Below are 23,945 nucleotides of genomic sequence, written 5' to 3' on the forward strand. Positions count from 1 at the left end.
CAATGGCAAATAGACAGTAAAATGCTAGATATACAGTGAGCCAATGGCTTTTACCTGAGCCTGTTTCCTTAACTTGTCTGTAATTGGTTCCATGTCTTGATTCCTGGGTCTCATTTTGTGGCCATTGTTTGCAAATCTCACTGAAGAAATAAGACAATGAATTTCAGCCCCCTGTTTCATCATACAAGCAGATTTCCACAAATGATATAGTTCTCAGAAAAACTGTGCCCTTGCTTTATCAGTTAATACTCTTTGAGATTCTTTTAGCTATTTTAACTGTATTGATGTTCTCACTGGTGCAAAAGAAGGACAAGAAGATGTCATAAATAACTATAATACATATGATAATTGTTAAATGAAAGGTAAAACAAAATGAAAGGAGTGTTCCAAAGAGAGAAATCACTTTTACCTGGAAATACCGTATTTTACTGCATAATCGTCACAGATTTATGCCATTTTTTTTGTAAACACATGGCGTGCAACCATTATGTGAAACTTTAAAAAATTTGTGCAAGTAATACTTAAAAATCATTTATTACTAAACTATCTTTGGTGCAATATTATGATGCACAGAATACTTGTGAATATACATTAAAATTGGGAAGGTGCAAGTCTTACCATATCACCTGACTTGTTCAAGGCAGCTTTTCCTGCCCATAGGCTCCCCTGACTCCTATGGCTCTTTTTTGGGTTGGTTACAATACTTATAGTACTCCAGTGCTCTAAGCAAACCATGCAAATGGGATTTCAGAAGTATACTGACAATGCACATGCACTGAGAATTCTAGGCCTATGGCTCACAATGCATGAGAGATAAATGTGTATCCATATGCCACTGGTGAATACATTGCTGCTCTGTTTAAGTGGCATGAGGAACAGAATTATATCATGCAATGATTATACAATGATAGCTTATAATCCAATTTTTGGAACAAAAAAACAGGGTGAGATGATTATGCAGTAGTAACAATTATACAGTGAAATATGATATATTGAAAAATATTGTATTCAAATACAATTCAAAACTTTATGAGTGGGATATGATCAAAATAGTATATTAAGAATATTTGGGATAGGGAAAGGGCCAGGATCTATGATTTCCTTGGTACACAGGACTCTCAGGTGAAAATAACCTTTCTACTAATGCACTTCTGCATCATCTCTGCAATTTATAGTCTTAGAGAATTTCCTGGATTGCTAAGATATTACTTGATTTGCCCAGATTAAAACAACCACAATGTATAAGAAGAAATTCTCGAGCCCAAGTCTTCCTGGCTCCTAGGTCAGCTCCTCCATGTAATTAGGAATATTAATTGAATAAAAGATAAAATGAATGAATCAAAGGGAATTTATTAAGCATTTACCATGTGCCAAGTTCTGGTTACATATGTATATACATGCATATACACATATACAGATATATACATATATATACTTTTCTTTTTGTAATTCTAAATTTAACAAATACAAATAAAATGAACACTTCCATATATGTTGAAGAACTCTAAAAGAAGATTGTACACAAAATTGTGGATCACTATCTGTAGCTTACTTTCCTTTTAAAATGTGTTATAAATTTTATATATAACTTTAAAAGCTATGCTGTTTGTGATTTCTTCAGAACTACTTCATCTTCTTTTCCCTTGCATTAAAAAAATAAAAAACAAAAACACTTTAGTGTCCCCCTTTTCTTCATTTTTTTTTGTTTTGGTGATTCTTAACCACCACCTTTTTCTTCCTAACCCCCAAAATTGGGGCGGAGGGAAAAGAAAATTAAACCTTTATAACAAATGTGTAAAATCAAACAAAATTTGAGGATACAAAGCAACACAGTTTTTGACCTCAAGGAGCTTGCATTCTGGTGGGAGATACAAAAGACATAGAGAAGACTAATCAGTTTGGTTGGAAAGGCAGCATAGTCAATCAGTGAAACCAAAGGCAATTAGATTGACATACACCTGGCAGAAACAAGAACAATGGAAGAATTTTATTGATCATGGTTCCAGAGCTGGAGTTGAAAAGGTACCTACAATGGAGGTAAGGGGATTGATGAGGCTGTTGAGAAGGAGTAAAAGGAGATAATAACAATCACAGACAATTATAATAATAGCAATAAAGGTTAAAAAACTATGGTGGTTGTTCAGGTGAGAAGAAATGAGGACTTGAACAAAGATCATTTGAGTGATAGTGGAGAGCAATGGACAAATGAATAAGGAGGTAGAGAAGCTGTAGAGTAGGAGATTTCTGAAATCTCATCCATGGAAGAGAAGTGGGAAAAGAAAAGAAAAGAAAACATAACATAACAAAACAGGTCCAACATGGATGATAATAGGATTCTGCTTGAGACCCTATGAGGAAGGAGCTGTCGACAATGTCTATTTGCATTAGTATCATTTTAGCCTAATAAACCAATCAATTAATGTTCAACCTCAAAACACAAGATATTAGAAACCTTTGCACCCAAAAGTCTCTCCCTTATAAGATGAGAGGCATTGGTTGAAGGATACATAGGGATTAGGTAGTAATCAGCAGTTCCATAGTCTAGTACTGCTAGCTCTGAAGTGGCAGCCCCATTCAATATTGTCAGTCCCAGGACTCAGTTTCCTGCAATCTGACATGGTAAAATCCATTTTCATATGGCAAACCCAATCTGACATGGCGAAATTAAAATCTCATTTTCTTCTTGTTTCACTGGGACAAGAAGAGTCCATCATCCTCCAGAAATCATTTCTTATAGTAATGATTGGTTAAACTCCAAGGGTCCCACAATCATGAATTGCATGCCATCATTCTAACTACATGTTAGACCCTTGTTTATACCATAATGACACCCCCATGGTGTGATCCCTAGAGCAATAGATAGGTAATCAGGTTCTATTCTTTGTTCTGGACAACAGGGGACTTACACATAATTACTAAGTTGTATAAAATAACAATATACACACATATATGTCTAATATATGTATGTATGTGCACATATGTATGTGTGTCTCTCTGTGTGAATACTATGTAGTATAGTAGTTCATCTTCATCCCAATCATTCTCTACTCTGTCTCTGTTTTAGATACTCTAGTCTACAGACTGAACCAATAGACATTATCATGGAAGTCTCTAAAATCACTGCCTGGGACCATGCATTTACCTTAGGTATTTTCTGTCCTGCAACAAGTATGAATTCAAGTCAAGAAGAATGTATTCAGCACTTTCTATGTACCAGTACTGCGCTAAGTGCTAAGGATACAAAGAAGGGCAAAAAAAAAAAAATGCACAGCCCTTGAGAGTTTCCATATAATGAGTGTGCTGTATAATGGGTAAGACAAACTGAAAGCAACTACATACAAACAGGATTTATAAAGGGTAAATTGGCAGTAATCTCAGAGGAATGCACTAGCAGTAGAGAGATGGGGGGAGGTGACAGAAAAAAACCTTTTAGAGGAGGCAGAATTTGTGCTGAGTGGATTCTCTCCAATAATTAAATCAACCCAAGAATTGCTTCTGGAGTGGATATATTACTGAATTACCTTTTTGTTCCACTAACTATCTCTATCACTTCCCAGGCCACAAAAGCCTTCCCTGAGCATGACTTTCCCATGTGTTCTGTCTTCATCTATTAAAATGTAAACTCCTTGAGACTAGAGACTTTCTTCTGTATTTGTAATGATAATACCTAGCATTGTGTTACTTTTACTGCATTCCAATTCTTCTTCAAGGTTCCTTACTTGTTAGATACTGCAGCTTGATCACTCCCACCATGCACATCTCCATTTCTCTTTGCGTGAAATACAGATTCCTTGAAGATTGTTGTGTTATGTGACTTTTTTGCTCAACAAAAATGCCCATAGTTGTTTTATTTTTGCTTTCTTGTTTTTGTTGTTGTTTGTTTTGTTTGTTTGCTTCTTTTTACCGGAACCACAATTTCACTATAATAGGAAACGACCAATGAGGAAATTCTCCCTCTAGATACAGAGAGCTATAGTTTTAGAGATTTGCAATTTATAATCATAGAGAGTTGCCTATGACATTGAGAAGTAATTTGCCCAGGGTCACAAAGTCAGTGTGTGTAATCTGTTGGCCTTGAATCCAAGTCTTCCTTACTCTAAGCCTTTCTCTCTGGTCACTAACAAGCTGCTTTTTTTTTTTTTAAGGCAATTGGGGTTAAGTGATTTGCCCAGGGTCACACAACTAGTAAGTGTCAAGTGTTTCGTCTGAGGCAAGATTTGAACTCAGGTCCTCCTGACTTCAGGGCCGGTGCTATATCCACTGTGCAATCTAGTCACCTAGCCGCCCCCACAAGCAGCTGCTTTTTCACCAACAGAATAGTGAAAATATACATCCTCTCTCTCTCTCTCTCTCTTTCTCTCTCTCTTCTCTCCATATCTATAAACACACATAGATAAATAGGTAGAGAGATCTTTAGTGTTTGCAAAATACTTTACAAATAGAATCTCATTTTATTCTCATAACAATTGTGGAGGGTAGGTGTTATTATTATCCCTATTTTCATAGATGGAGAAATTGAAACAAACAGAAGTTAAGTGACTTGCCCAGAGTCATGCAGCTAATAAGTGTGTATTTAAAAGGTTAGTCTTTATTGCCAGGAGATGATTTGAATCATAGGAACAAAGGATCATAGATTATTAGATCTCGAGCAGGCCTAAGAGACCACCGAGTTCAACCTTCTCATTTTATAGGTGTGTAAAGTATAAAGATGAGGTACAGAAATGTCAAGTGACTTGCCAAGGGTCCCACACCTCATAAATAATTGAGTCGGGATTCAAACTCAGGACTTCCTGATTCCCTGTCCACTACTATACTATCTTGCTGCCTCACTTAAAAGATGATTTAATTAAATTAAAGGAGCTTTACTTTTCCCTTAAGGCAAAATGCTAATGGAGAAGGGGCTCTCTACAGATGGTAGGGTCTTCCTGATGTTCCACTCTGTGGATGACAAAGCACTGAACAATAACAAGCCTTAGAACATTCTGTTGTTGTTGTTGTTCAATCATTTTAAGCTATGCTCAACTCTTAGTAACGCCTTTTGTTTTGCTTTTGGCAAAGATACTGGAGTGGTATGCATTTCCTTCTCCAGCTCTCTCTATGGAAAAAGAAGCTAAAGCAAAGTGGTTTAAATGACTTGCCCAGGATCACACAGCTATTAAATGTCTAAGGCTGGATTTGAACTCAGGAAGAAGAGTCTTCCCTACTCCAGGGCAGAACTCTATCCACCGGCCCACCTAGCTGCCCTTTGGACATTCTAAAGCCTACTAAATCAGATCCATAACCACTCAAAACAATTCTGCCCCAATATTCTCCTAGTGTTTTAAGAATGCTTATTAGCCATGCTATAGTATGGACAGCTCATAGAACTGAGTCATCAGAATCAGGATTGTTAGTGAGAAGTAAGGCAACATGCTACAGGAAAAGAGCCATGGTTCTAGAAGTGGAGGATCTAGATTCAAATAATGTCACTAACACTATCTTGGGCAAGCCACTCATGCTCCCTGAGCCTCAGTTGCCTCTGTGGCAAATGTAGGAATTGAACGATATAGTCTCTGACTTCCTTTCTAGCTCTGTATCTACAATCCTATGACCTAAGCTATCATCCAGTCATGCTTGTACCATCAAAGAAGTACCTACATCTTACTTAGGCGGGCAGTGCAATTAGACATTGAACTGATACCAGAATTGAATGTAAGGAAGAGTCCAAGTTGAATTGAATTTGGAAAAGTGAACAGCTCTCTAAATGACCCCAAGTTTTTCCCTTTAACAATAACTTGTCTTTTTAATACTGCTATTCTTTCAGAGATTCTATACAAGGCTCTGCAGGATGGAATGGAATGTAACCCAGAGAACAGTGGAGAAATTCATGGCAGGAATGAGCAGATAACAGCATATTGTCAATAAAGAATTGTATGGGACAGAAGAAACACCATATAAGATATTACCAAAGAATTATAGGACAACCTTGACCAATTCAACAATAAATTGTTACCTACTATCTAACCTCTTAGCTCTTTATCCTTTCACTGCACATGCCATTGCTAAATCTCACCTCGGATTACTCCCACCATCTGTCTCCTTCATTCCTACTCATGCACTGCTAAAGTAAACTAGAAGGAGTCTCACAATGGTGCTGACTAGGTGCCCTATAAATTCATGTTATTCAATTTCCACTCAGCCCTCATTGAAGTAAGGCAATCTTTTTTAGGCCTTTCTAACTGATTCCCTAACACACTCCTCACAGATACTATTTCAAATCTTCTCTTCTCTCTTCAAGGATTGTATACCACCCCACCTTCATCCTCCCATTCACCTGAGGACTTCACTCTTACTTTACTGAAAAGCTAGAAGTCATTCGAAAGGAGTTCCCTCTTCTATTCATCTCAAAGCTCCTTGAAATTACGTCTCTTTCTTCCTTTCCCTCAATCTCTAACAAGAATTGCCCCTTCCTGCCAAGGTTAACCCCATTATACACTCCTGATCTCAGCCCCTCCCATCTTTTCTAGAATTTTGTCATCCTTAATGTGTTCCTGCTCACCCCAATATTTTACTACTACTATTCTTTCCCTACTGCATTCAAATATGCTCAACTCTCACCATCCTAAAACAAACCCCTCAAAATTCCTTCCCTACCATCTCCTGATCCTACCATCTCCTGAAGTCATACCTCTCCTCCTTTTCTCAGTCAAACTCTTCGGAAAAATCTCTCTAAATATGTTTCTTCCACTAAGGCTTCTCTCTAAATTTTTACCACTTTGTAATCTGAATTCTGACCTTATCACTCAACTGAAACTGCTTTTCAAAATTTACCAACTACTGCTTAGTGTACAATTTGATGTTCTTTTCTCAGGGCTCTTCTCTCTCTCTCTCTCTCTCTCTCTCTTCCTCTCTCTCTCTCTCTCCATATATGTATATATACACACACATACACACATATACATATACACACATACATGTGTATATATATTTATATACTCACATATATGTATATATATAGATATATACATATAAATATATACACATAGATATATGTATATGCATATGTATATAATTACATTTGGCATTACTGATCACTTTTTCTTTCTAGATAATCTTCTTTCTGGGTTTTTATAACACTACTCTCCATTGCTTTGGCAGAGGGAGTTTCCTCTACAAGTGGAATCACAAGTCTACTCCTATCACTATCCCTATTTCAGCCATGAATGAAACCAGGGGCCATTCCCTCAAAGATCTAACACTTCCTTGAGTTAATTCTACTTAACAAATATGTATCAAGGATCTAATTTTTGCCATGCTGTTAAGAGTTGGCCTGACTCCAGCCAGAACCCTCTTAGTTCTGGTTCATTGTTGGGACAAATGAAGTACTTGTATTTCATTCAATATCTAACAAAAGGAAATTCACTTCGTCATAACATAGTAAGAATATTCAACAAGGGTACTCCAAGCGCTTAGCTCTGGTGGACATGAGCCCCATCATCTCCAAATAAGAAAGCATCCAATTATGAGGGCAAGATGTATCCCATGTTCTTTGGATATTGGCCAAGTATGAAGGGTGTCATATTCATATGGGTGGCCCTTTTATGACCTTAGGTGACCAGGAAGCCATGTCAATACAGAAGCTAACAGGAAACTGTATCAAGAGATGTAAATTTGAATGTTGACTTCCATTGGCAAATTACCAAGGACCTTCTAAAGGATGTTACTCCATTGGAAAAAAATGCTAAAGAATTTTTATTGCATATTCTGCAATTCTCCTGGCATAAGCAATACTGGGGAGGTTATAGATAAACATAGAGAAAACATGAATTAAACATAAATATAAATAAATATAAATACAAACTTTATATAATAATACAAACAAATCAGATAAAACATAAAGATAGAGAAAAACTTTTAAAATAATTTTTAAAATAATTAAACAATACATTTAATATATATATTTATGATCATAAGTTAATAATAATTATAACTATATGAATATATTATATAGAAATATATGTATAATTAAATATAATTTTTAAATTTAAAACAAATTTTAAAACTAAAGGAAAAGATACAGAACGCCATAACTTCTTTCTCTCTGTATCTATAGCTATATATACTTATACACACAATATATACATAAACATAATACACATATCCCTACAAATATATGTGTGTATACACATATATGTGTGTGTATCCTCCCAGAAAGAGTTACAAATCAGGAAAAAAGAAGAAAGGCGAAAAGGGAGGAGGAAAAAAGAAACAAATTCCAGGCTTTTCTTCCCACCTTCAAAAGGACTAACTCTCAAAGCTCAATGATCTGGTACATGGAGTTATGCCAGATCTCTGCTAGTTACAAAGAGTTTCCTGATGCAACGTGATGACAATGAGCAATAGCAGTACCAGGGACAGTAAGTCTGTAGCAGAGATGATAAGACCAGGACTAGGGTCAACAATTCTTCATCACACATTATAATAGTAGATAATAGCTACCATTTACATAATGCTTTAAGGTGTGTAAAAGTCTTTGCAAATATTATTTCATTTAATCTTAACAAACCTGAGTGGCAGGTGGTATTGTAAGACCCATTTTGCAGATAAGGAAAATGATGCAGGGAGAAGTTAAGTGACTTGCTCAGGATCTAACAAGTGTCTGAGGTAACACAGGTCCCTCACTTAAACATTTGTTGTAATCAAAATTTTTCCACATTGGTCCATCTTTTTTTCTCACTTTACCATAGTTCTGTTTTTTCTATATTGTGATTATATTAAAAAAAAACTTTTCCCCATATCCTGTAACTTTTTGAACAAATGAGAATTTTTAGAAAACAGAATCAACTCTAGAAAAAAATAATAGATTTTTTCCCTTTATTATGTAGGTAGAGAACACTAGTTGTTGATTTCCAACACTAATCCTCTTAATACAGCAACTTGAGAATTAGGAGTTTTGTTTTGTTTTTCTGTAACTTTCAAATCAAGAGTTATTGTATGAACCTCTCTTCACTTATATAAAGCTTAAGAATTCAGTAGTATGACAATAAGAAGGGAAAAACTCATATTTGCATTTGCCAAGCACATTTTCCCCCCAGTCAGTTCATAAAAATGTCAGATGTAAGCCTGTACTGTTCATTATGTTAGCAAGTAAAGTCTTAACTATGGAGAGAAACTGGGCAATGCATGACAGTAATAAAAGTTATGGAACTGTCAAATAATCTCATTCTGTGTTGATATCAAGAAATTGAAAAATGGGATGAGTTTCCTCAGCCTATTTCAGGGCCATCTCCAGTGGCCATAGAGTGAAACTAATTCACATTATCTTCATATACTCTCATATCTCCTCCTCTACCCAGCTACATTTTTCTCTTAGCAAAATTGCATCAAAATGTACATCTGCAGAATGTAAGCTCCTTGAGAGCAGAAACAAAATTCTTTTTGTCTTTTTATCTCTAACAACTAGCAGAATATCCTATAAACTGTAAATGCCTATTAAATGTTTGTTGAATTGAATTAAGGGTAACCATGAAAAGTCAGTCAACTAACATTTATTAAGTGCCTACCTTGTGCCAAACATTATGCTAATTGCTGGGGACACAAAGAAAGACAAAAAATAATTCCAGTTCTAAAGAAACTCAAATGTAATGCAGGCAAACTATGTACAAATGATAAATAGGAAAAATTTGAAATGATCTCAGAGGAAAGGCAGTAAGATTAAGGAGGAAGGACTAGGAAAGGCTTTTTGCAAAAGGTAGGTCTTTTGTTGAAACTTGGAGGAAGTTCGGGAAGCCAGGAAATGGAGATAAGGACAGAGGGAGTTCCATGCCAGGGGACAGCCATTGAAAATACTTGGATTTGGGGGTTATATGAGAGGAACAGCCAAAAATCCATTGTTATTGGATCACAGAGTACAGGGGATGGGGTGTGGTGGGGATAAACTGTAAGAAGACTGGAAAAGTAGTAAAAGGTGAGGTTATGCAGAGCTTTGAATGACAGGATTTTATGATCGTGGAAACAATAAAATGAAGAGAAAATCTCTCTCTCATACACACACACACACACACACACACACACACACAGAGAAGTATATGGGTGAAAGAAGGATAGTTACCCTATTTTCATGAGACAAGAGAGTTCTCTGAGCTGATTGTCCATATCAGGTTGAAGCATTGACTAAACAGATCCATTAGCATTTATTCAGGGCTTACAGAGAGAAAGCGTGGTAAGGTAGATAGAGTGCTAGTCTTAAAGTAAAGAAGATTTGAGTTTCAATCTTTTCTCCCATACTTACTCACCCAGTGACCCAAGGTCCATCACGTAACTTCCCTCAATCTCAGTTTCCCCTCACATGGTTGTTGTGAGGATCAAATGAAATAACATAGGTAAAGTTTTTTGTATACCTTAAAGTTAGAGAAATAGTATCCCCATCATCTTCATCATCATCATCATCATCATCACCATCATCATCACCATTAATGTAGGATCTTGAACAGGTACTTCAAGTTCTCATTGCCTCCAGAAACTCTCTAAGACTAAACTTATAGATCAGATGCTGAGTTACATTGGTAAAAAGGATTTCCTCATTGGGAGTTAGTTTCATACATTGATGAAATCACAAGTCTAGATAACCACATCCACATATAGCATATAGTGTTAGGCATTGGGGATAAAAAGACAAAAAATTAAACCATCTCTGACTTCAAGGAGCTTACAATTTGCCTCCCCAAATTCCAGGTCTGGGGCAGGCACCCCCATTTGCTATGTTCTAGGAAAGGTTATATGTGTATGTAAAGGTTATGTATGTGTGGATAGGCACCAATACAAGTATAGTCTGCTGTATTCAAATAACTGACTTATTTAGAAATGAGCCCACTCATCAGATATTTGCCTACACTGAATTCCCTTTGAACACTGTAGGGAGCTGAGTGAATTGTTGGCTTTTAAAGTTAATGAAAGCTTCAACTGTGTAATCTGCAAAATTCATAAGGCTGATATATGTGCAGAATATAAGATCCAGATTTCACAGAAACTTTAAAACACAGAATCTATGAATTGGCAGGCAAGGCAAGTATTAAAATCACCACACTTTAGGAAGTACTATATGGCCAGTCTTGGAAGGAAGACAGTATTTATAGTCATGATATCTGCAACAGAAGGTAGAGATGGAGAAAAAAAGAATATTTAAAACAACCTCTTCAAGTCTGATCCTGTTTCCTCCTAGGAGCTGCATGGGAGCTGTTTCCTGCTACACTGCCAGCAACATTCCAGTGCAATATTTTGGCACTGAAATTCCCAGAAGTGCCCTGCTGAAAACCTTAGGTATAGTTCACTCATATGTTGTTATGGGAACTCCAGCTTTGAGTGTACCTAAGGGTAGAGCTTACCTTGAGAAGATAATACTATGTAACGTAATGTCTCCATATCAGGGATCATTTTCCTGTTGCTCATCCTTCAACCTAATATGAGATTTGGCATTAATGTGTATGTTTCTACTTCTAGCTATTGAGGATCTGAGGAATCATATAAATTACAAGTGGAGAAACTCATGTTTGTGCTCATTTTCCATAGCCTACTGTTAGTGTTAAGGAAATAATAGAAACATATGTTCCAATGCCTACTGCTCAATATATTCGCATAGTGAAGTTAAAATGTTTGGTTGAAAAATCAATAAAGCTATACTAAGCACCGCGTACAACGAACTAGAGGAATCACAAGAAGCTGTGATGAATTCACTTAAAAATCAATGTGTATTCAAACCAGATAGGAAAGCAAGAGATAAAAATAAAACTTTAAATAGTAACCTAGGGAGAGTTAACCACCATCTGTAGCTTTCACCTTTACAGGGAGAAATCAATGAAACATACAAACAAATAACAAAAGCTATTCAATATTGGAGGCAACATTACGGTGCATCTATAGTAAATTTAAGGATGACTACTATGCAATATTGGCAGCTACATTAAGGGGCTTTCATACAATGAATACAACACTATGCATACAAAGCAAACCAAGAACAATAGCTTTAGACCTCTACCTGGCAAGGATAAAGAACTTTGGTTGTGCCATGGAAGTATCTCCTGATGGTGAAGCACAGAATAGTCATTGTGATTAATTGACTCATAGAGTGCAGAACGCAGAGTCAACATAAATGAGCTCCTCAGTGTTGATCCATCCAACTCTGAGCTATGCTTCCTTGAAACACAGATTCTCACTGGTTTATACTCATTCTGGAAGTCTTCACTGCTTTTAATTGGGGGAGTGGGGAGCAGAGGAGGTTAACATTTCTATAGTGCATTCAGGCTTGCGAAGCACTTTGCAGAGGTGCTGTCTCATCCTCATAACAACCTTCTGTGATAGGTGCTATTATTTTCCCAATTTTACAAATGAGCAAACTAAGGCTGTAAGGGGTCAGAGTCACACAGCTAATTTGTATCAAAGGAGGGGTTTTCTAGAGCCTGATGGAATTGGGTGGTGGGGTTGAGGTGAAAGACTGTAGGAAACCCATTCCTAAAAGACCCTAGAACAGCCTTTGGTATCTGAAGAGTGGGTGGAGTCGCTATGGGGAAAAAATGATTCTTAGCTCCTTGTGTTGCCTTGCTAGACCCTTGTTGGACCCTGGGCTTCCAGTTGATATCTGGGGAGGGGGGGAGTCCTTCTGAGGAGTCCTATTGTACTCTGCCAATTAACATCTGGGAAACTGCCGAACCAAGAAAAGAAAGAGAAAGCATCCTATGAATAGGGATGCTTAGATTTTTTGGTATTTCCACATGAGGCAAATTCAAATGACATAAATAAAGGCCAAAGATTTCACACATATGGGAAATTAATCCTCACTCAGGCATCATGGAGTGGGTGTGACTATTAAACAATCAAAATTTGGTCTCCTTCTTAATAAATGTAAAGTGGTTTCCAGTAGGTGATTTCAAACATCTGATAATGTGGTAAGTGGAAAGAGAATTGGAGTCAGAAAATGTGGGTTCAAATTCTCCTCATGCACTTAGCATTTGTGTCACTCTGAAGATGTCTCTTCACATATTTGAGCTTTGATTTCCTAATATATAATAGGGAGATAATAATAGCATCTCTTTCCTAGGGTTGTTATGAGGATTAAATGAGACAATTTATGTCAGGCATTTTACAAATCTTAAAAGTGTGATACAATTGAAAATTCTCATCTTTTGGTTGGGATTCAGACAAAAAAACATTGCTGGGATAAGTTGCTATACTACTATCATTCTTTTATATTGAATGGTCTATAGGCTCTCTTGTTGCTATTGTTGTTGAGTTTTTTGAGCCATGTTCAACTCTTTGTGACCATGTTTGGGGTTTTCTTAGGAAAGATACTGGAGTGGTTTGTCATTTCCTTCTCCAACAAGCTGTTTTAAAAGTGCATCAAATAATTGCTTTTTGTAATTGTATAAGAATATTAAGATATGAGCTCACCAGCTACAGTCTCAGTGAAATTATCTTCAATACAACCTCAGTAAAAGACAAGAGAATATGCATCACGTATACCTCATCTTATTCCAACATGATTTTGATCTTAATCATGTCTCTATACTTTGAAAACTTCATCCCATATAACTTGGAGATTGAGTATTTTGTGAACCAACTTCTACTAAAACTTGTTTTTAATTTTGCATAGATTAACATTAAATCTCTGTGAATTGTGGGCACCAGTTTAGTATTCGATACTGTGCAGTTTCTAGTGCAATTTCTTCATTGAATTCATCAGAATATTTTGAGGTTACCATTTGTAATATGGGGATTTCCCACTGGTAAGTCCATGAAAGACATCTAACACATGGTTCTAGCCACCAGAATATGTCTTAGATTTGATGGGTGTTAAATTTTTCATAGTCTTCAATGACCTTCTACAGAGTTGCATCATTTCTCTGCATTATCTACATTGATTATTATATACAGGCTCCTTAAGGAAAACCCCTGTGTTGTTTTTGGTGGCAATGACCTAGATCTTTGTCATTAAAAACAAACAAACAAAAAAACCCTTCATTTCCAGAAGCAAATCTGCATAACTCATACATTTGTTCAAGTCTTTATCAATATATTATTGGCTACACTTGTGTGGATATTCCCTACTGGGAGTTTTTAAAAATTATATTATTTACTCATTTTAAATATTCTATTCCTTTAAAAATTTTAGCCTCAAATTCTCTCCCTCCCTTCTGTGGCTCTCCTATCCACTGAGAAGGCATAGCTATATATCAATTATACATGTGAAATCATGCAAAATAATTTCCATATTAGCCATTTCACAGAGAGAGAGAGAGAGAGAGAGAGAGAGAGACAGAGACAGAGACAGAGACAGAGAGAGACAGAGACAGAGACAGAGAGAGAAAGTGAGAAAATCATACTTTTAAGTTGCATTCAGAATTCATCAATTCTCTTTTAGGAGACATGCTATTTTTTTCATCACGAGTCCTTGGGAATTATCTTGGATCATTGTATCAATCAGAGTAGTCATGTCTTTCACAGTTAATCATTGTCACAAAGGTGCTGTTATTGTGCACAATGATCTCTTGGTTCTTCTCACTTTTCTCACTTCACTTTGTATCAGTTCATAGGTCTTGCCATGATTTTTTTTCTTCTGAAGCCTCACCCCTCTTCATTTCTTATAGCACAATAGTTATCTATTACAAGCATATGTGATAACTTGGTCAGCCATTATTTATCGCAAGCATATGCCCTAACTGATTCAGCCATTCCTCAATGGATGAGCAGCTCCACAATTCCTAAGTCTTTGTCACCACAAAAAGAGTCGCTATAAATATTTTTGTATATTTAGGTCCTTTTTCTTTGATGTCTTTGAGGTACAGAGCTAAGAGTGGTATTGCTGGATCAAAGGGTACACACAGTTTTATACCCTTTGGGAATAGTTCCAAATTGTTTCCCAGAATGACTGGACCAGTTCACTATTCTCCTAACAGTTTATTAGTGTACCTATCTTCTCTCATCCCCTCCAGCACTTATCATTTCTGATACATTTAAGGTGGCACCTCATAGTTATTTGTCTAATTGTTTCTCTAATCAATAGTGATTTAGAGAATTGTTATTATGTGACTATAGATAGCTTTGATTTGTTCCTCTGAAAATTATCTCTTCATATCTTTTGACAATTTGTCAATGGGGGAATAGATCTTATTTTTTTTTATAACTATGTCAGTTCCCTATATATTTGAAAAATATTCTCTTTATCAGAGAAACTTACCATACAATTTTTATTTTTACTTCATTGTTTATATTACCCTTTTGCAAATTCCAAAACCCCCAGGCCAAGAAGAAAATATTGCAAGCAGACAGAAAGAAACAATTTAAATATCATGGAGACCTAGTCAAGATCATTCAAGATTTAGCAGCTTCCATGTAAAAGGAGCAGAAGACTGGTGGTATATATTTTTGAAAAGCAGAGGAACTAGGATTACAACCAAGAATGACCTACCCTGAAAAACTGAGTATAATCTTTCAAGGGACAATTGAACATTTAGTTAAATAAAGGACCTTCAAGCATTCTGGATGAAAATAACTGAGATGAATAAAAAAAATCAACATTTAAACCTTTTACACCTCTTTCATGTAAGAAAATTTCTTTTGAGATTCATTTAGGAGGTGATCATTTGATTTATTTCCATTTCCATCTGACCATCAGGATCTGAGATATTGGGACAGTTTTCCTTTATAATTTATTGAAGTATGATGTCTAGGCTCTTTTTTGGTCTTGACTTTTAGGTAGTCCAATAATTCTTAAGTCATCTCTCCTTGATCTATTTTCCAAGTCAGTTGTTTTTCCTAAGACATATTTCATATTTTCTTCTATTTTTTTTATTCTTTTGGCTTTGTTTTTATTGTTTCTTGATATCTCATGGAGTCATTAGCTTCCACTAGTCCAATTCTAATTTTTAGGAAATTATTTCCTTCAATGAACTTTTGTACCTCTTTTTTTCCATTTGGCCTGTTCTGCTTTTTTAAGGAGTTCTTTTCTTCAGTAAATTTTTGTGCCTTTTTTAAACCACTGGTTAATTTTGTTTTTAAGGTTTTTTTTTCCTTCAGTATTTTTTGTGACTCTTTTATTAAGCTGTTAATTCTCTTTTCATAATTTTCTTGTACCAGTCTCATTTCCCCCCAAGTTTTCCTCTACCATTCTTATCTCTTTAACTCTACTAGGAATTCATTTTGGGCTTATGTCCAATTTCGTATTTTTTTATTTTTTGCTTGTACCTGTTTTCTTATTGTCTTTGGAGTTCATGTCTTGGTCTTCTTTGCCACTGTAGCGGTTTTGTTTTTTTTTTTAAGATCAAGTTCCATTGTTGTTATTGTTTGCTCATTTTTCCAGCCTACTTCTTGACTTTTAACTTTATGCTAAAGTTGGGCTCTGCTCACCTGGACATATGAGAGGCACTGTCCCAAGATTCAACTTTTTTCATGCTACCGTTTTCACAGGTAGTTCTTGGGGTCTGAAAATTATTGGTGCTTCCAAGTTGGTGTGATCCCAGGGGAGGTATGGTCACTGTTGTCCTGGTCTTGGCTCTGGGCTTTACCCACTAAGGGCCCCTGTTCCCCTGTAGCTGCATGTGTTATTGCTCATTTTGGTTCTGGGACTATGATCAGGGCCCCTGCTGTCCTGAGACCACAAGGGATAGTGCTCCTCTCTGCCCTGGAACTATAACACAGGTCTGTGTGTGAGTAATAAAGTTGCCAATCAGTGCCAACTGCACCTGGTGCCATCAAAGGGACCCCTATAATCTCTTTCTGACCAAATGTTTGATTTCCTTACTACCTGTGGGCTGAGAGCTCCAGAAGCTGCTGCTTCTGCTGCCACTGCTACTGTTGTAGCCTCTGCAACCCACAGCTGGTACTGCTGCTGAGATCTGAGCTGTCCCTCACCCCAGAGTCACAGACCCCTCCTGCTTATCTCCTAACTTGCATTTAAGGTGGGTAAAATGTCTCATTCCAACCTTTTGCTTGCTCTGCCACTGACATTTGATTTGAGGTATAATTTTAAAGTTTTTGGAAGGGAAATTTAGGGGAGTTCAGCTTGGTTTCTGCCTGTGCCCAGCCATCTTGCCTCCACCCCAACAGAGAGCTTTTTAATTCATCTTTTGTATCTTAGTAATTTCATAGACTTCTTTTGTAAGTAAGCCATTTTCAGTTACACTTGACAAATCCAATGGTGTGTGCCAGATATCAGCCTTTATTATCACTCAGTGAGGTATTGTTTCCTTCTTTCTGTCACATTATAAAAAAGCACCACTTGCAATATACTAGGGCACAGGAGTCATACTTGTTAAGAGACTTCATTCTTTTTAACTTTTTTGAGATCAAATAATTTAATATTATCTCAGCAGAGCAGTAGAAAACCTTGAGGTCTGGCCATTAAGTCATTATGTGGTTCAGTGGATAGAGAGTTTGGACTTGAAGTCAGGAAGATTTGAGTTCAAATCTTGCCTCAGAAATTTACTATCTGTGTGACCTTGGGAAAATCACTTAATCTCTCTATGCCTTAGTTTCCTCATATATAAAATGGGGAAAGTAATAGCACCTACCTCTCAGTATTGTTGCAAGGACCAAATGTAATAACATAAGCAAAGCACTTTGCAAATTTTAAAGTACTGTATAAATGCTAGATAGTCTTATCTTTCAGGTCCATGGTGCTTACAGCTAAACATGAAGTTAGTCCATATGGCTGGGTGCTCTGGCTCCAGTGCTAGATGTATCTGTATCTATGAATATATATTTAAAACAAAACAATAGTCCATTTTTTTATTTGTTGACTAGTTGACAAATTGACAAGTAACAGAGTACAAAGTTCATTATGTTCTGCCCTTTGCACAGAAAGAAATTTATCTTAAATAGGAGATGGGGTGAGTAATACATGTATATGGGTAACTATGTATACATAGGATATATTTAGGAGTGATTGTATTGCTTTTGCCCAATGTCTATCACCACATTTTCAAAGAACAGGCACAGTGTGATTTTGAGAGTTCAGTTACAGAAGTATTTTCTGAGCATGAAATTATGTATCATTTCCAAGGTAAAAGGAATCATCAAACCAATACATTGCTGTGTTGATTTAACTTTAGTATCTAACATAACTTTTGCTCTGATTTGATACTACCGGTGCAAAAAAGGAAGACTAAAAGCTCTGTACATATCTGTATCAAGCAGAAAAAATAAATAAACAGTAGAGAAGCAACATGGGACAGTGGCATTGAAATGAAAGTCAAAGGCCATGGATTCAAATCCTGGACTGGCCATTTACTATTTTGAGCAAATCCTTTCATCTCTCTGAGCTTCAGTAAAATGAAGAGAGAGAACTAGATAACCTAATGATAAGATTTTAGCTCAAGGTCTATGATCCTATCATATTTTTCTGCAAAGGTTAGTGAGTAAATTAATTTCAGGTTTGCAGGATTTAGAGTGGGAAGAGACTTTAGAAATAATGGAGTATAACCTACCCTCCCACCTAAATTAATGGATTTTACAATTAAAATAATTTCCAAAATACTTTGGGGATAAATCCACATGCTTGAGATAGAATGAAAACACAACAAAAGCAAAAACTAAGAAACAAAATGAAAACTCAGAACAATGCATCTCTGTGACTTTGAGAACACAGTTTTAAGGTGGGGGAAGGAAATTGTTCTCCCTCCCATCCCCCAGCTTAGCTGAAATCATAATAGAGGTGCTGAACTGGTAAGGTATTAACAAAGTATTGGTGCCTGGTGATTCCTTTATGAGGCACAAACTGGTCCCTTGAGCAAATAAAAGGGAGAAAACTTATTGTACATCTTTGAAGGCCTTTAAATATCTAGGCAATAGGAAGAGCTCAGAAATGCATGATGGCCTTTTATAGAGAAAACATGGTGCAGAAAAGAAGGAAAGGATTTCTCTACCCTTGTCTCATAATATCCTCAGCATTTGTGTTGTTGTTGACTTGTTTCAGTATTGTCTAACTCTTCATGACCCCATTTGGAGTTTTTTTGGCAAAGATACTGGAGCAGTTTGCTATTTCCCTCTTCAACTCATTTACAGTTGAGGAAACTGAGGCAAATAAAGTTAAGTGACTTGTCCAGGGTCAAACAGCTAGTTAAGTATCTGAGGCTGGATTTTGAACTCAGACCCTCCTGACTCCAGGACTGGTGTTCTATACACTGCACCATCTAGTTGCCCAGTGCATCTAGCAATGACTTAACAAAGAAGGAGACACCCCATCCACCACTTCAAGAGGTTATTGTTTCAGTTGGGAAATTGAGTCTGACAGTGACTTACCTAATGATTTGCCAAGTGTCACACAACTACCTAAGTATCTGAGTAGGCTTTAAATTGAGTCTTTCAAAATCCCATCTACTATGCTGCCTAGCTGACTCCTACATGGTTGATGTTGGTTAGTTTTGCTAAACTACTTCTCTCCCCAACCCCCCTGCCTCCTTTATTATTCTTTGTTACTGAAATTACTCTCTGCATTGGGGAGTGGGAAAGAATACATTTAGAATGAAGACAATGCATTAAAAAATCAATAACTATGTATATAAATATCTCTATACATATATCTATGCATAGATACATGGTTACACATAGGTATACGTAGATCTATAACACATAGACTTAGATAACTGTCTACTTATCTATATACACACATATGTATGAATATACCGATACATATAGACAAACTAGACAGATGTATAGACAGAATAGGAAGAACATTTATATATTGCCTACTATACTCTGGGCACTATTTTAAAAGTTTAACAAATATTATCTCATTCAATTCTCATAACAATCCTAGGAGGTATTACTATTATCCCAATTCTATAATTGAGGAAATTGAGGCAAATAGAAGTTATGTGATTTGCTTAAATTAATACAACTAGTAAAGTATCTGAGACTGGTTTTGAACTCAGGACTTCCTGAATGAAGTCCAAAGGATCTGTTCTATCCACTGTGACATCTAGCTACATAGATATAGACATGGCTATATAACAGACACAGACACATGTGATAGATAGATACAGATATAAAAATAAGTAGTGGTAGACCTCTGATTAAAGACCTGTTAGAGGAAACTCCTGATGGGAAAACTATTTTGCCAATGAATATTGGCAACTGTTCATCAACATGCATTCTTTGGCAGGCCAGAGCCAAGATGGTGGAGTAAAAGCAGTGACTTGCTTGAGCTCTCCCCCAAACCCCTCCGAATACCCATAAAAAATGGCTCTAAACAAATTCTAAAGCAGCAGAACCCATAAAAAGATGGAGTGAAACAAATTTCCAGCCCAAGACAACCTGGATGGTTGATTGAAAAGGTATATCGTGCCAGGTGGGGAGAGGAGCATGGTTTGGCATGGGCACTCAGGCTTCAGTGAACCTGTAGCAGGCATCAGAGGACTAAATCACAGGCACCTGTGGTGGTTTACAGACTTCTCAACCCACGAACTCCAAAGATAGCTTAGAAGGTCAGTAGGAAAAGTCTGTGTCTGTGGTGAAAGAGAGAAACACAGTGGGGTCCCAGCCCCTGTCCCTGAGCATAGCCCCAGGGTGGTGACTGCTTCCAGAGTTTCTGGCCCACAGACTGAGGGGAAACCAAGTGGCTGCTCAGACAGGGATTGCAGGCATCTCTTTCCTGGTGCAGGATTCTCTTGCTTTGCCCTGCTTGAATCTTGGTCACAGCTCTGGGTGGCGGTCCTGGGGCAAAGAGAAGCACTGGTGTGGTGGAGCTTGTAGTGGCTGTGGAGAGAGAATCCTCCTCACAATTCCAAGACAGAAAAGAGTGCTTGTGGTCACTCATAGATCAGAGCACAGGCCAGGAAAGGAGTAAACACCTCGCCCTTGATCATGGCACCTTGGAAGAACTGAAAATTTTCAGGTCCCTAGAAGTATCTCTGAAAACAGTTTCACAAAACCCCTAAAGCTTGGGACAGTACATTCTCCACACTGGAAACAGACTCTTACCTTAACAAAGAATTTATAACTCAAGTAATTGGCTGGGATCATGAGCAAGCAGCACAAAAAGAATCAGACCATAGAATCTTTCTTTGGTAACAAAGAAGATCAAAACATACAACCAGAAGAAGTCAACAAATTCAAAACTCCTACATCCAAAGCCTCCAAAAAAAATACAAATTTGTCCCAGGCCAGGGAAAAGCTCAAAAAGGATTTTGAGAAGCAAGTAAGAGAAGTAGAGTTAAAACTGAGAGTGATGTAAGAAAATCATGAAAAACAAGTCAACAGCTTGCTAAAGGAGACCCAAAAAAATACTGAAGAAAATAACACCTTAAAAAATAGCCTAACCCAAATAGCAAAAGAGGTCCAAAAAGCCAATGAGGAGATGAATGCCCTAAAAAGCAAAATTGGACAAATGGAAAAGGAAATCCAAAAGCTTACTGAAGAAAATACTTTCTTAAATATTAGAATGGAGCAGTTGGAAACTAGTGACTTTATGAGAAATCAAGACACTGTAAAACAAATTCAAAAGAAGGAAAAAATAGAAAACAATGTGAAAAATTTCATTGGAAAAACAACTGACCTGGAAAATAGATCCAGGAGAGAGAATTTAAAATTTATTAGACTATCTGAAAGCCATGATCAAAAAAAGAGCCTAGACATCAATTTTCAAGAAATTATCAAGTAAAACTGCCCTGATATTTTGGAACCAGAGGGAAAAATAGAAATTGAAAGAATCCATCGATCTCCTCCTGAAAGAGATCCCCAAAGGAAAACTCCTAGGAATATTGTAGCCAAATTCCAGAGTTCCCAGGTCAAGGAGAAAATATTGCAAGCAGCCAGAAACTAACAATATAAGTGTTGTGGAAACATAATCAGGATAACATAACATTTAGCACCTTCTACATTAAGGCACTGCAGGGCTTGGAATATAATATTCTAGAGGCCAAAGGAGATAAGAACACAACCAAAAATCAGAGAGAGAGAGAGAGAGAGAAAGAGAGAGAGAGAGAAAGAGAGAGCACAGGGTGAGTTGAAGATGAAGGGATGATATCTGAATAATAAAATTAAGGGGTGAAAGAATTATACAGAGAGAAGGAGAAAGGGAGAGATAAAATGGGGTAAATTATCTCACATAAAACAGACAAGAAAAGGCTTTTACAGTGATGGGGAAATGGGGGAATGTGAGAGAGAATGAGTGAATCTTATTTTCACCAAATTTGGCTGAAGGAGAGAATAACATACACACTCAATTGGGTATGGAAATCTATCTTACCCTACAGGAAAATAAGGGGGGAAGGGGACAAGAGAGCAGGAGGATGATAGAGGATAAGGCAGATTGGGGGAGGGGGTAATCAGAAGCAAACACTTCTAAGGAGGGACAGGGTCAAAAGAGAGAACAGAATAAATGGGGGTGGGACAGGATTAAGGGAAATATACTTAGTTTTTTTTCACAACATGACTACTATGGAAGTGTTTTGCATGACTACACATGTATAACTTGTATCAAGTTGCTTGCCTTCTCAATGAGGGTGGGTGGGGAGGGAGAAAGGGAGAAAATTTGGAACCCAAAGTTTTAAAAACAAAAATTTAAAAAAAATTGTTTTCATATGCAACTGGGAAATAAGAGGTACATGAAATGGGGTATAGAAATCCATCCTGCCCTAGAGGAAAATTGAAGGGGAAGGGGATAAGAGAAGGGCGGAGGGAGAGATAGAAGGGAGGTCAGATTAGGAGAAGGGGTATTCAGAATGCATGCCATCTTGTGGTGAGGGGGGCACGAGATGGGGAGAAAATTTGGAACTCAAATTCTTATGGAAGTGAATGTTGAAAACTAAAAATAAAAACAACAAATATATACATATATATGTATATATAACATGCACTCTTTGAGATTTGCCTAGACCTTGAGAGACTGAGTGATTTATATAGAAGTACACAGCCAATATGTGTCAAAAGTGGGACTTGAATTTAGGTGTTTTTAACTGTGAGGTCAGTTCTTCATCCTCTGTACCATGCTGTCTTTCAAAGAGATTGCTACAGAAAGAGAGTAATAGAAGAAGAAAAAAAAATCATTCACAGAACATATGGCATTGTCTATAAATATGCAAAATATTTATGATTTTTTACTCATTCTTTAAAAAAAGTAATGTAATGATATTTCACAGTTTTCTAATTTTACTGAAGTATGTTCTCTCTATCTATCTGCCTCCAGGAAAGTGTTCAGCCTGTGCCTCATCTTGATGTGAAGATGATCCTGAGTTCATTGAGAGACTGTTTGCTAGTGAAACAAAGTTCAGGCAGGTCTTGATAACATAAAAAAGATTTTCAAGATGGTCTTGTGGATGGGCTGTCTTCTGAGTACCAACCTGACTAAATGTGAAGTTATTCACCACTAGAAAGTCTGCTGCCATGTGGACAATTTCCTTTCCACTTACACAGACATAAGGGCCTACTAAGGCATATGGGGATAGGATCTGTAATAGTAGATGCCGTGACCACACTGATAAAATCACAGACCCTTGAAATATTGAAGTGTGAACAATACTTGCATATTTTACATAAATGAGAGTGCAACAATGTTAGAGTATTCAAGCAGTTTCTCATATACAATTATTTCAAATTTCATAAACATAGTGCTGCTCAAAAATCTTCAGGTCTTCTCTATTATCTATAGTGGAAAGATTAAACATTTTTGCCTAATGTTTGTGTTCATACCTATTCTAGACCCCTAATAGTTCCTTGTTGGTCCATCTCACAGATGCATGATAACCAAATTTATAAAGTACTGCATAAACATCCCTGAGAGAACATATGTGTGTATATGTGTGTATATCAATAAGCTTATTATACCTATGGAATAGATTGAAATTTAAAGACTAGTTGAAGGTAGCAGACAATTAAATTCAGATCATGAACAAACAATATTATCCTTGTTCTCTCTTCCTCCTCCTCTTCCTTCTTCTTCTTCTTCTTCTTCTTCTTCTTCTTCTTCTTCTTCTTCT

This window comes from Vombatus ursinus, unplaced genomic scaffold (genome assembly GCF_900497805.2).
Source record: "Vombatus ursinus unplaced genomic scaffold, bare-nosed wombat genome assembly UNPS02014797.1, whole genome shotgun sequence".
Classification (NCBI taxonomy): Eukaryota; Metazoa; Chordata; class Mammalia; order Diprotodontia; family Vombatidae; genus Vombatus; species Vombatus ursinus.